This window comes from Crassostrea angulata, chromosome 2, assembly GCF_025612915.1.
Source record: "Crassostrea angulata isolate pt1a10 chromosome 2, ASM2561291v2, whole genome shotgun sequence".
In the NCBI taxonomy this organism is placed as follows: domain Eukaryota; kingdom Metazoa; phylum Mollusca; class Bivalvia; order Ostreida; family Ostreidae; genus Magallana; species Magallana angulata.
The window spans coordinates 42,288,685-42,304,089 of NC_069112.1; the positions used below are offsets into that span (position 1 = coordinate 42,288,685).

General features: G+C 33.4%; 1 protein-coding gene and 1 pseudogene across 1 annotated transcript in view; one reads left to right on the top strand and one right to left on the bottom strand.

Moving 5' to 3' along the window:
* The window catches only part of LOC128174352 (multiple epidermal growth factor-like domains protein 10), a 214,972-nt gene that overhangs the window by 128,234 nt on the left and 71,333 nt on the right, over positions 1-15,405 (top strand). The gene's annotated exons all lie outside the window — the stretch shown is intronic.
* Positions 3,139-12,655, bottom strand: LOC128172480 (uncharacterized; annotated as a pseudogene).

A 15,405-nucleotide genomic window follows, 5' to 3' on the forward strand; every position in this document is an offset into this window, starting at 1 on the left:
ATAATAAAATTCGCTGCTGAGGTCAAGGCGGGTATGGTTGTATTACGACTTTGAAAAAATTTCAAATCAAAAATAAACGTCGGTACATTTTATTCACTAATATTTGGGGAAGTGCTTTGTATACATGTACAATCGATACATCACATGCGGGTTGAATAAACCCAATCATTCGGGAACAAAACCAAGCGGTTCCCGTTTCTAAACATTCCCAAGATGGAGTTGGTTTGTTTTGTTTTTTGTTTTCTCATACAGAAATTTTTTATGTACTTTAAATAATACAAACTTTGAAAGGAGACGTATTTTGTTTGTGTAAATAGGCATTTGTCTAATAAATTTGGTCTGTATAGAAAAATATTTGATACTCCCATAGCCAAAAAAAATCGGACCATGTAGCTTTAAATTATCTGTATGTTTTAAAATCTTCCTTTTCTCGGACAGGTGAACACTATCTTAATTTTTACATTTTATTCCATACAAAGTAAAAACTTTTACCACATCATACGTGTAATATTGACAATCACGATCGTCAGTTGTAAACGTTTGAACTCTCGGAAAACGATGTATAATTTTGTTCTTAATGTTCTCTAATATCTTAGCTTATTTATCGATACAACTACGATTGTGATTTATATTATAGTTCTAATATTCAAAGAATCAAAAACAACATAGACCTAAGAAAGTTAACGATTACACATAGTTCATCATCATACGATGAAATATAACAGTTATGAAATGCAAAACATATACGATTCTATATCTCGATTAGAGCTAAGAAGTGTTTTTTTACCAACTTGTGGTCTTACAGTTTGTTTTAGTGATTAAATCCGCTTGACCAACTGAGTTGTCTAAAATATAATAATAATAAAATTTTGTGATTAAATATTTTCATGAAGTATATTACAGTCCTAGAAATCTTTCCTTCTTTTACCGCTATATTTGCACCTTTACACAGAGTAGATGCTCTTTATGACCATAAAACAGGTAATGAAAGTCCGTGCGGTCAGAACCATCCATGTGAAAATTAAATGTCTATGCTATGCGGTATCCCATTTTAGAGACACGGTTGAAATTTAGTTTCAAGAAAGAATGTCTCTGTTTGAAATGCTCTGAAGAAGGAGACAGAAGATACGAAAAAGGTATCAATAGGACTTGAAGCGCGTACGCGGGGGGGTTGTGCACTGAAGTCTTAATCTCGAACACGGTCGAAGCATCACCATTATCTCCAAATAAGTTATTACATGCAGTTCTTGTTTTTCTGTCCAAAGATTCAGTATTGTTCTTTTACATGCATGAAAACTACAGTAAAATGTCACCAGATGGAATTTTTTTTAATGTTGATCATTTGGCTAAAATTTTGTTCTAGGATCATATCAAAGTAATTTTTTCAGTGCCCAATTCCTCCTTATTTGGCATATCGCAGTTTATGTTGCGCGCCGTTCATTAATTAACTCTGAATAAAAATAATACATATAAAGTACATGCTTCCTTTGGTGCTTAATATACTCTCGATTTCTTGCAAATTATACAATACCAGAGAACGATGCTGTATGTAGTAGCTTTTTACCCGATTAAAAAAAAACCGCATTGATATTACCGATGTGTTTTATTTGATTTTTTTAATCAGCACTAACGGCAGCATGAAAATAAAAAAGTCGCGCACACTCGAATTATACTCGGCCTTCGGTGGAGGACTAAAGTATTAGCTCTCGCCATGTTAAAGTTGGACTTAAGACCTGTATTTTGACAGTATTTAAGATTATCCTATTAAGATATGACAAATTTATAAGCTATGGTGAGATCTTATGAAAAATATTTGGTCTTTTAAGATAGATTTTAGTCAAAAGTCGGTTATATGTTAAACGAGCCCAGGGTTTATATGGCAGAGTAGGAAAACGTAAGATTGGTCGTGCTCTTGTGGGGGAGGGGGCATTTCCTTTGGTCCAGGTTGTGCATTAGGACAGATATTATTTTCCCGTTCTGACGGAAAAGTCCTGGGGATGTATTCACAAAAACCATACGCCAGCCATGGTAAAACGCAGACAACGAGTTTGCGCTGTGTGACGTAGTGACGTCATGATTATAATGTCATTTTTAACGTTGTGACGTTATCAGCAGTATTTCACTAAACACATAGATCATACGATGTATATTGATACAAATTTTAAAAAATCAATAATGAAAAACAGAACCTGAATATATTAAATATTTTTTTTTATTTTGATGTATATTTTTTCAAATTGCCATAGGCCCAAATAGGCCCTGTGGCACTTAACGTAGATATTCAAATAGGCCCAAATAGGCCCTGTGGCACAGAAATGGTTAAGGGAATTTGTTTTATAAAAGTAACCGAAGAATTACTAACGACTTGTCTCCTAATGGCAACAGTGTATAGTATGGGGCATTCCTGAAAAGGTGGCAGATTTTTTTACTACATGTAATGCACTGAACAGAGCAGCCAGTGATGCACTGAAGAAATTTACTTTGTAAACCCCTTGAAATAAAAAGATATAGATACTGTGCTTATGAATCACAGACTTATGTAATTTAAGTCAGAAGCAGCATGCAAAGCATGCTTTGAAATGATCATATACTAGTATATGTTAATGCATCTCAGGAAGAAGTTTGGTCTGTGTACCCCTTTTGATAAGATGAACATAGATCAAAACATTGTCCTTAACCGGTGTCAAAGATAAAAAAATAAAATGTCTTCAAATACATTGTTTTCTAAGTTTGGTTTCTATAATTATCTTCAAAGAGAATATGGTAACAGACCAGAAAACCTCTTCACTAAAATCATTGACGCCTAAAGTGTCAAATGCCATTGGTTTGAAACTACTTGTAAAAATTAAGGTGTGAACAACTTATCTCGGTTATAGCTTAGGCCACATCAAAATGTCCTATACGCTTTTCCTTGTGACTTTGTATTAGGGTAATACCCCAAATCATTATTTTCCTTGTCACCTTGTCCATGTACTACCACGTCTAGGTCATGACGAATCCCTACATGACCATGACCATCTCTGTGTCAAATAAAGGCAGCAGCAAATGCATAACCCCCACCAAAAATATTGCTATGGCATAGCAATCCATCCTCAACACTTGTAATGTAGACACAGATTAACAGACAGACAAGGTAAATCCTTTATACCATGATACCTTTATTTGCAGAGGTAAAACAATATTAATAAGGGAACACTTTTGTCAGTTAAAGATTATATATTCTATTTCTCAAAGTTAGAAAAATGTGTCATGCATGATTTCAAACACAAGACATGTATATATATGTGAACATTCTTGATAGCTGTAATAGTAGTAGCATTTGAAAATTGTTCACAGAGAGACAAACAGAAAGCTACACAAACAGATCATCGCATACACTCTTCTGGTCTATGGCCAGCAGAGCTAAAACCCACAGGTGTCATGAGAAATTGAACGTCACAGATGTCCTCTGCAAACATAAGGGGAAATATACACTACATGTAAATATTAGATATTAATATGATTGTCCTTTTTTAAAACGTTAAGTATTCTAAATTACATTGTAATATACTTTTAAAATATATGCAATACATATTTCAATCATGTTCACTTGACCTTAAACATAAAAGTAACACATAAAAAATTACAACATCTTATTGCTGATATTAAGATTTTAAAACGAATAAAAACTAAACCATGAGGTTACACCACAGGTACACATGTTGCAGATGGGAAGCAGAGAGAGTAATACAGATATAACACATACACATTCAATCTTCAATCTAAAACATGAAGCATATAGACGACTCTTGTTTATAAATAAGTCCAGGGTATTTCATGAGGAGATAATCTTCCAATTACTGTTTAAATTTAAAGGGTTTATTACAGAATCATTTGTTACTGCAAGACCAAACGTCCTAAATTTGCACCCTCATCTTCCGCCATTATGTTTAACGGGGGCTCATTGGAATCAGCTTTCGTATCTGCTGATTAAGTCTCAGCATATGTTGCATTTTACTCTTTTTCTGATGAATACTTCTATCAGCAAGAAATTTGCAATTGTTTTTTTACTTTCAGTGCTTCTGCCTCTCTTGATACACTTTAATCTTTAAAGTCCATATAAAATTCAAATGTCCTATTCCATTGTCCATTTTTTCTTTGATGGTAATGTGGTGCATGATGGTTTATCCACTGATTCTATACCACTTGGGACATAATCCTTGTGTTCTTCAATAGAATCTGTGAATCAAATATAAGAAAGGTTCAGTGAATTAAATTCTACAATTGTACATGTAAGTTAAAATAATAGTGTATGCAACACATTTTCATAACATGCTAGTGCTTGGTATTCAATTTGTATACACACTATGCTGCAGTAAATTGTGACCACATCTTTCAAGTAATAATGCTTTAATGTTTAAAAACTAAAAAATTATCTGCGATCACATATCAATGTATATATTTGCATATAAACATATGTCTAAACTTGCAATGTATATATGTACGCATATGAACAGTCAAATATCTGACCTCAAAGACACAAAAAACTCATAAACAACCCACTGCAAAAATATTTGAGCAAACAATCTATGACAGTGACCAACATCCCATGTACCTGGTAATTATGTTTGCAAATAAACAGATAACTAAACTCAAAGACACAGTAATAAACTATAGGAAAAATGTTAGAACAAATAATCTCTGACAGTGACCTACAATTCATGAATAGACACAAACATTTATACATGAAAGAGATTCAAAAACCACAAGCATTCCCATACATATTTTTCATTGTACATATGTACAAACTCAATATGTATGGACGCATATATCCAGTATACAAATGTCAATTAAGTAAACTCAAAGACACAAAAACTCATGAACAATCAACTGAAAAATGTTAGAATAAGAAATATATGATGATAACCCACAATTCATGAACAGACACAAACAGGTATACATATACATGACAATGTCCCACAATCCATAAACAGACCCAAACATGTATATACAAGACAATGACCCACAATCCATGAACATACACCAACATTTTTTTTACAGTACAATAGTTCATCAAACAAATTAGGTAACATTTTCTCCAGCATTCTATCATACTAATATCAAAACTCTTGTGACAAAAATCAAATTAGAAATTACATGTTAATCATATATGTAAGTAATGGAAATAAAAGATTAATGTGAACAATTGAAGATCTTTATAGGAACATGGTTACAGTAACATTTTTTTCTAGACTAAATGCTCATAGTATTACATTTAATCATATGTACTAGAGTTTATAACTGCGTAAACATTACATGTAATTTGTATATAATTTGTTATTGTATGGATTTTACATGTTTATCAAAAACAACAGTTGAATTTTTATTGAACCTGTTATTTTCCACAGGATTCGATGTTGGGATGAGATGTTAGTAGTGTTTGGCTGGGATGTTCGGTAATGAAAAAAATGTAGAAATACAGATAAATTATTAATCCTGTAAGCCAATAAGTCATTTTTGTATACCCTTTAGATGAAGCAGCTAGGATTAACAACTAGGCAATTGTTAATAAAAAGATTTCTGCAAGTATCTTAATTTGTACATTTTTTTTATCAAACTATGCCATTAATTTATCAAATTAATTTTGAAGATCATTTAGAGCTAATATTATATGTTTATCATGAACATCATTTATCCTTTCCTCTGGTGTATCATTCCTATCGTATCTTGCATGTACACTTTTCAATGTACATGTATAACATGCGTCAATCCTATCATATCGTGCGTGGTTTCTATCCTATCATTTTATTATCATGTTAAATTCATTGCGGGTACAGTATAACAGAGAACCAAAAATTAACATAAAGATCAAATATCTAACTCAAAGTCACAAGAAAAATGTTTGAGCAAACATTCTATGAGAGTGACCCACATCCCATGAACAGACAAAAACATTTATATATATGACAGCACTCCAAAAGCAATGAGCATTCACATATATATCTTTGAATTTACAAATGTCTGAACTCAATATGTATGAATGCATATACACAATTGACTAAACTTGAAGACACAAAAAACACATAAACAAATAACATGAAAAATGTTTAAACAAACAATATATGATAGTGACCCACAATCCATGAACACTGATACAAACATAAATATATGGTACCCGCATCAATATTTTTTACAATCTTATACTATCATATCATTTATCAGACCTATTGATCAAGCATACAGATCTATCATCATGCACAAATCCAGTAGTACCGAGTGTTAATCCTAGAAAGTTTATCATTTAACTTCACGGTTTTTCTGTGTATCCTATTATGTTAATCATATCGTTCCTTTCCATAAGCAAGTCATTTTACTTGGAAGTTACATGTTGTTCAATACGCCGTTAAAGCAAATATTTATTGATCAGTAAACTCAAAAACATAAAAACTCATGAACAATCAACTGAAAAATGTTAAAATAAGAAATCTACAACAATGACCCACAATCCATGAACAGATCGACGCCAACATGTAACATATTTAAACAATAAAATGCTTTCTATAGTGATTCATTCGGGATATGAAGGTAGTGACATTGCAGGAAAAATACATAACCCCCTAAATAACCAGCATTAGCGGGTTATGTAAATTTTTCCTACAATGATCGCTACCTTCATAACCTGCATGAATCATCAAAGAAAGCATTTTATTGTTTATATTAACATCTTTCTTTAACTAATTAATAAATTGATTATGAAAAGTTAGTAAAATTTACTAAATTACTGTTAACGTACACATGTACGTTAGCTAAAAGAAACAGCCAAATCGTCTCCTGTGAGACTTTCAGTCCGACATCATCATGATTATTTCATGCAGTCCGTGATTTTACTTAGGTCGCTGTAGGTTCAGATCAATCGATAAACAGGGCGTGTTAATTTCAGTCCTGTCACTTTCAGCCGCTGTAGATTTCGACCAATAGTTAAATGGGGCGTGTAGATTTCAGTCTGGCTGTTTCTATAGAGCTATGAATTAACTATAACCTTTCGTAAGAAATTGAGGAAATTATACTTAAAGTTTGTAGATGTAAATATACGACAATGACCCACAATCCATGAACAGATACAAACATGTATATACATGACAATGACCCACAATCCATGAACAGACACAAACATGTATATACAGTTCAATAATTCATCAAACAAATTAGATACAATTTTCTCCAGCATTCTATCATACTAATATCAAAATGCTTGAGACCAAAATTAAATAAGAAATTACTTTGCTATGTAAACAAATCTTTTGTTTTAATTTTGAATGTTGAAGCAAAAATTCCAGTTATAGACCTAAAATGAATGTATTAAATGTTAGGAACTGTTTTTTTATTCTTAAAATGATAGACAAATCAGCTTGAAAAAGACTTGTATATTGAACCTAATATGTAAATAAAAAAATAGGGCACAATCCTGGTTTACATGACAAAGAATTGTGAGCTCTGTATCTTGCTTGTAACTCAATGACTGACTCTCAAATTTCATTTGATCATTAGAAATATATCCTAAAGCATTGTAAATAATGAAAACAGAAAAACAAAATTTGACCAAAATCATGACAGTGCCCCTTTAAAATATTTGCATATATACAAATGTATAAACTCAAAGACACAAAAAAGTCATGAACAAACTACATGGTACAGGAGAAGTAATACAACAATTAACCTACGATAGTGACCCACAATCCATGAACAGACACAAGCATGTATATATATGACAGTGATACACAATCCATGAACAGACACAAACATGTATATATGACAGTGAACCACAATCCATGAACAGACACAAACATGTATATATGACATTGAACCACAATCCATGAACAGACACAAACATGTATTAGTATAGCAACCTTAGAACTATAAGCATTCACATATATATACATATACATGCAAACACAAATAAAACTCAAAGAAATGGAACACCTCAACTGCCTTATGTAGATAATGCCCATAATATGCTGATAGTTCAACATTTCATGCTGATCATCAATCAACATTACATGCTGATACATCAAGTGAACTTTACATGCTGATACTTCTTCATTATATGATAATTTATCAATTATCATTACATGCTGATAGTATAACATTACATGCTGATAATTTTTTATTATATGATTATACCTAGTATTCACTATATGCTTTCACTAATACATGCTGATATTTCATAAAATGATGGTATTACAGTATGCGGTGATTCTAAATTCGCTATAAGCAGCAGGATCGTGATTCGATAAAACTCAGGGATATTACTAAGGAGAGAATAGACTAAATTCAAGCTACATTGTATCCAACAATTTAAACAAGCTTCTTTTATGCTTATTTCCTTATATAAATATGGACACCCCATTGGTTATTATCAAAACTTATATTCCCAATACTAGGGCTTGTGCCATTCAGCTGAAACTGGATGCTGGAGGGAATGGGGGCACCATCACTTTTGATTACATTTGTTGGAACTTGCGCCGAAATTTCTGTGTGTCAAACAACTCCATAGTCCCCTTATTGTAACTCGTCTTTGTTTAGGCGCCTTCAAATTGGATGCCAATTTTATGAGTATGTCTTATGTTGTAGGTTGATTGTTTTAATTCTGCAGGCAGGCGCCTTCAAATTTATTTTACCCCCTTTGGATTGGGCATTCTACGCCATTAAATAGCAATTTTACTTTCTGTCTTAAGGAAATCAGAGCATGAGCAATCATCCATTAGATCCCAGCGCTTCTCACAAACTATCTTTTATTTAAGGGGGGGGGGGGGTGGTGGTGGTGGTGGCAGTCCTACCCCTCAATCACAAGTCAACAAGTAAATATAAAATAGGGAATGGGGGGGATCCCGTATTTTGCAATATTTCATCTATTGATCTACATATGATCGAATTTCCATTTTCATAAAATTATTGTAAAACTACATACAAAGGATAGAGCATTGCGTCCTCCAGATTGCAATATCTTACATGAAGTCAGATGCTAGGGACTACGTGCGCTGTTGAAACTGATTTTAGCAGTAACTGTACTGTTGAAAAAAATTAGTGCTTACATTGTCCACTCCTTTACGTGGATCTCCAGGGAAAGCCCACCCATAAATCTGATGTAACCTGAATGACAGAAGTCTTTGTTTAGGTGCTATGAATACTTTTAGCGGTCCACTTTGACCAAGCGCCATAAACTTGGGTTCACTTCAGAATGCACATTTTTGGACAAAAAATCCCCTGGGGTACCTCGAACCCCCTGATTTGTATGCACTGATGGGGAGCGCCAATGGTTTTCCCAAGCAGGCTTTCTTTAAATATAAAATGACTCTGTTAAAGGACAACACATAATCAAGTGGTATTATCTGTTGAGTATCTTGATCTATTAAACTAGTCTCAGTGGACCTTAGTAATATCTGATCAATCTCCGAAACAGAGAAAAAGCCCTGTGTTAAAAACTTGTCAGGCATCAATGAGTTCTGAATTTTAATGTATTTCAATCTCAAGATGACCCTTCCCTATTTTTAGAATCACCGCAGAGTGAAGTACCATCACATAATGAAGAAGTATCAGCATGTAACAAAGAACTATCATCATATAAAGACAAAGTATCAGCTTGTAATGTTAAAGTTTCAGCATGTGATGTTGAAGTATCATCATGTAAATTAATGTTGAAGTATCATCATCATCCACATAAGGTAGTTGAGGCGTTATGTACAAAGACACTAAAACCTCATGAACAAACAATCTGTTACAATGACCCACATCCCATGAACAGACAAAAGCATGTATATATGACAGCAACCCAAAAATCATTAGCATTCACATATATATTTGCACTTACACAAATTTCTAAAGTCAAAGACACAAAATAGGCGTGAACAAACTACAGGAAAAATGTTAGAACAACCAATCCATGACAGTGATCCACATCCCATGAACAGACACATACATGTAGATATGAGAGCAACCCAAAAACCATGAGCATTCACATATATATCTTTGACTAAATATGTATGCATGCATATGCACAAATGTCTAAACTCAAAGACACAAAAACCCATGAACAATCCACAGAAAAAATTGCAGAACAAAAACTCTATGACAGTGACCCACAATCCATGAACAGACACAAACATATATATATACGAGGGTTGTCCGAAAAGTTCGTGGACACATGTAATTTTTTTCAAAATAGAAGCGCCATTTTCAGGAAGGTATTATAATATTGTAATAAAGAGCATAATAATGTATATTTTTGTAATGGAGTTATGAATGTATATACATTGCCTATACAGGCCGCACAGCCCAGTATGACGTTAAATTATAATGACGTAGTACTGGGTTTATTGAGAGTAATATGCCGCATTCACCGTTTGGTCAGAAGGTACAATCGCATATTCCATCAACATATCACTTGTGCCACTTGTGGATAAGTTTCCTTAATCGTTTCATTCATTTCAGTTTTTTACTTCAGTTGACACAATTTTTTTATTGCCAGCGGTCAGATGAAGTTGCTTTTTCATGCGTTTTAAAAGACATATTCTTGCCGTAATATCTTTTAAATGTCCTCTGCTGGTTTGAAAATATTTTTAAATGATGTATGAAAATAATGTACACAATACAGACTACATCACAATAGAAGATTATGAAAACAGTAAATATACATGATATCTAAAAACTCAATTACAAAGTTTGGACAATTTTTGCGCTGGGACGTGCATACTTTCTGCGAGCCTTTGATACATTAAAATTTTACTTTATTTCTATAGAAAACAATAAAGACCACTTTGGTTTGATCTGAAATTTTATGACAAAGATTTAGATATATAATATGAATAAATTAACCCATTTAAAATGATAAAAATGCTATTGTCCACGAACATATTTGGACAACCCTGGTATATATAGTATATATATATGACAATGACCTACAATCCATGAACAGACACAAACATGTATGTGTGACAATGACCTGCATTTAATCCATGAACAGACACATATATGAAAATGACCCACAATCCATGAACAGACACAAACATGTATATATGACAATGACCCCCATTTAATCCACGAACAGACACAAACATATACCGGTATATATATATATATTTATATATATATGACAATGACCCACAATCCATGAACAGACACAAACATATATATATATGACAATGACCCACGTTTAATCTATGAACAGACACAAATACATATATTTGACAGTGACCCAAAAACCATGAGCAATCACACAGTTATATGTTTGCATATACACAATGTCACAAAGACACAAAAAAAATCATGAACAATCTACAGGGAAAATGTCAGAACAAACAATTCCATTTCAGAGAAAAAGCTGTCATTGTCAAAGTTAAGGATAAAGGCTGATTAAAAAGTGGTGACAAAATATAACTAAAACAATAACGAAATTAAGAATCCTCGACACCCTGTGACTTCTACTTTTAAGACAATACATCACATCATGGCAATTTCAACGCGATGTGAAACAGTTTATATCGCCAATAATTGGTGTTTTAAATATCTCTGTGAAGCTATGGGTTTACCCTCAGTCTACCAACCCACAGGTTCTGAGTGTGAATACTGGAGGAGCATTTATTTTAATGAAGAGAAATGAAATTTAAAGTCCCCCCTTAAAAAACTGATTATAAGGGGGTGGGGGGGGGGGTAATTTTTAAGTCAAAACACATGGTAAAAATCAATATCTTTAATTAGGAAAATGGGCTTGTATGCAGAACTTTTAACAGGTGTTGAGGACCCTCAAATAATGTACCTGCATGTATTACCTTCACTGATAGTTCCTTCCAGACAATGCTGATGCTACTACCATTACAAGCTTCTATCTCATATTCTGAAAAGAAATAAAATGATTTGGTGATTAATTAGTACTCGGATGGCATCCTTTAAGGAGGCTGGGTGGTTAATGAATTAACCATCAGATCTTCTTTAATTTTTTTGATATGATTTGTCTAGTTATAAACTATCATTTACAAAAGAAAAAAATCTAAATATTTCAGCTTTAAAATCTTATTACTTTTCTCTATCTTTATACATAGGTCTTCTTATTAAGGAGATAAAAATAGTCCAAAAATTGTTGCGCCAATCGAGTGCTCTTAAAAGGATCCTAGCACTAAACTATGCGGTATATGCAAAACTGCCGCTTCCAAAATGCTCCCTATAGTATACAAAGAACAATGATATTCTAGTGAAGTCCTGCCTTGACAAAAATTCCCTATCATTCAGAATACATGTATTTGTGTAATAAAAATACCTATGCAAGGCTGTTGAACATATTCTGCAACATGGTCCTTTATGACCTGTTGAATCTGTTGAACAAGTATATACGGTAATAATGTGCTGCTGCAAACAGATCTTCACTGTTCTGCAGAATCTGTGGAACATCTGGGTGTGCTTCAGCAGGATTTGCCTTCAAATTCCTCCCTAGAGTACAGGCAAAGAATAATTGTCAATGAAATTTTAGTTACTTAGTTACTACAGGTCTACTGTAGTTACTGAAATGTTCCCCTATATTTCAGAAAGAGTAACTTAAGGTAATACCTGTAGTAAAATGCCAAAGCTGTTGAACATGTGAAGTTACATGGTCCTGAGTAGACTGTAGTATCAGTTAAGAGCCCATCTTAACTAGTTAGTGGAACATCTACATGAGTTACCATTGTGTCCCTCTCTAGAATGCTCTCTGTTATAAATTTGAAAAAGATTTCATTGTAATTAGAGTTAAGCTTGTAAATCATGTGTTGAAAAAAGTAATGTAGTTAATGAAAAATACCTGTTCATGTCTGACAGCTGATGAATCAGTGCAGTGTTCAGAAGAATCTATGGAACGTGCATCACAGTGCTGCAACAGAGTCCAAAGTCATATCTAATCTCCTACTGTCTATCAATATTCCTCCATGCAAAGAGTCAAAGCTTCCATGGGTAGTTGTTCAACATTAATTTCATAACAGCATTATTTTTGGGCTTGTCTGAGGTTGCATCATTAAATAATGTGCTTTCCAAGCTTTTGGAAGATTCATACTTATCAATGCTGTAAAATAATAATGAAAACAATACTAAGATAAAAAGTCTAATGTTACATATAAACATAAGCATTCATATGATGAAATATTATGGTTATATGAACAATGCATGCGTTATGAAACAACAATACATATCACAATATAGTGGTAACGATATATGAATCACAATGTATTTTTAAAAAATACACGGGCACCGCAAAGCAGAGCATCCCCTCGCAAAATGAAATGAAATATTGGGGGGGGGGGGGGGGGGGGATGCATTATTTAGAATATACATGTAATTAAAAATAACAAATAATATTTATCTTCATAAAACCTCTTTAGATCAAAATATTCCTTTCTCCATGCACGCTCTTGGGGGGGGGGAGGGGGGGGGGGGAGAGGAGGTAATAATTTTTTTTTTCTTCATACAAATAAAAACCTGAAACACACTACTATACCAGCTGTATGTTTCTCACATGCTTCTCACACGCTATACAGTTTTTAAAATACGTTCCTAGCATAGCACGGTTTGCTTTTTGTACGATATGATAAATGTTACTCGCACTGTATGGTCTTTTTTTCACATGATATGATATCATAATGCTTCCTGTATGAAAAAGTGTATAGAAAAAGTGTTATTCATGTATCTAGCTGCAATAATGTAGCCCTCTCCGATTTTTATATCTGATGTTTACTGAAGAGGGCTACAATTCCACAGGATCTCCGTAATGGTGCTAAATTAAACACGAAACGTTTCTCGCACGAAAGTCGCACGCTTTTTGGGTGTAGTAGTACGTTTCAGGGTCTGTAATTAAAGGAGGAAAAAATATCGCCGGGTAGAAATAAAAAGCTGAATTCTTTTTATAATAGAACACATCTACAAGTTTTTTTCTGTAGATTCAAAATAAAACTCTCAATGAAATCTAAACCAGGTGTCTCTGAAATCAGTCTGGGTTGGGCCTACTTTGTTTATACACAGTTGAACTCTCGGCACGTGCTACTCATGCCCGCAGTCTTCGAGAGGTTGACTCATTATATACACAATATAAAAGTCACACAGAGGTATGAACGATTATCATGATTAAGCACATATATAAATTATTATTGTTTAAGCAATACGGTAGGATATATCCAAATCTTAAGGAATACATGTAATTACACTGACGATAGATGGACCGTAACATTAGCGGGTGAAATGAAATCTCCGGTGAACTATTTCATATACAGTATTACCGGTATATACTACTTTAGACTCGATCAACAACAAAGACACAGGGTTGCATGTGCTACCGTATATATGCCTCCAGGCTAGGTTACTATCCCCCAGTGAACACCAGTTTGTATACATGGCAGGGAAGTGATAAGCAAACGATCTTTAATCAATCCGGTCGTACAAATTAGTGCATAACAAATATAATTTAAGGAAGAAATGTTCAACAAGTCCCGGGGTTGAGTATTGGGGGACTCTCTACTTGCACCTGTAAACAATACATTTTTATGTATGCAAACGAACAAAAAAGTAATCTAACCGCTCAAGACAAGTTTTCTGAACTCGCAGACTTGTTCCCCATGTACTGTACAGCTGAAGAATGACACTTGCATTCCGAATCGGTGCATGGCAGCCATTTGACATTTCAGCATTACGAATCGGTGCATGGTCAAAAGGCAGCCGTTTGACGTTTCAGCCTAAGAGCGTCCGCCATTTTTTCTTAATTGTACTTTTAGTTCGATAATCTTTGCTTCCTCGTCATATTTTTATAAATATGACCTACTAATTACTGCTAATAAGAAAATATATTCAGTACTTACCCAAGTTACTGCTGTACTCCGCCATTGATATCCAACAATGCATTGCGTGCATCACAAAACCGTTTTGTGGGACACCCCGCTGGATGTTTATAGATAGACAAAATGTTAAAAACTAGTAGCTTTGACGCGATGTTCTAAAAATAGATTTTGAGTTGTGGAACATTTTTCAATATGTCCGTGTGGGTCAAAAAAACATTTTTTTTTGTTTTTTATGTTAATAATACCATTTTCAACCTCCCTGTGAATTTTTAACTACATGGTTTATGGGTCAAAATATAGATGACCCATAAACCACCTAAGGATCCCACAACGTGAGTCTGAGGTATATGAAATAACCCACAACACGGATTTGTATAACTATATATATATATATATATATATATATATATATATATATATATATATATATATATTTGTGTCTGTCGACATATAGTTCATGTATGGAAATGCATATTTTAATTTCTAATTACGGTTTGAAACGAAGGTGCATACTAGACACAAGTGAGTAGAATAAAAAGTGATTACATCATAATAAATTCTTTGATTAAAGAAAAAAAAG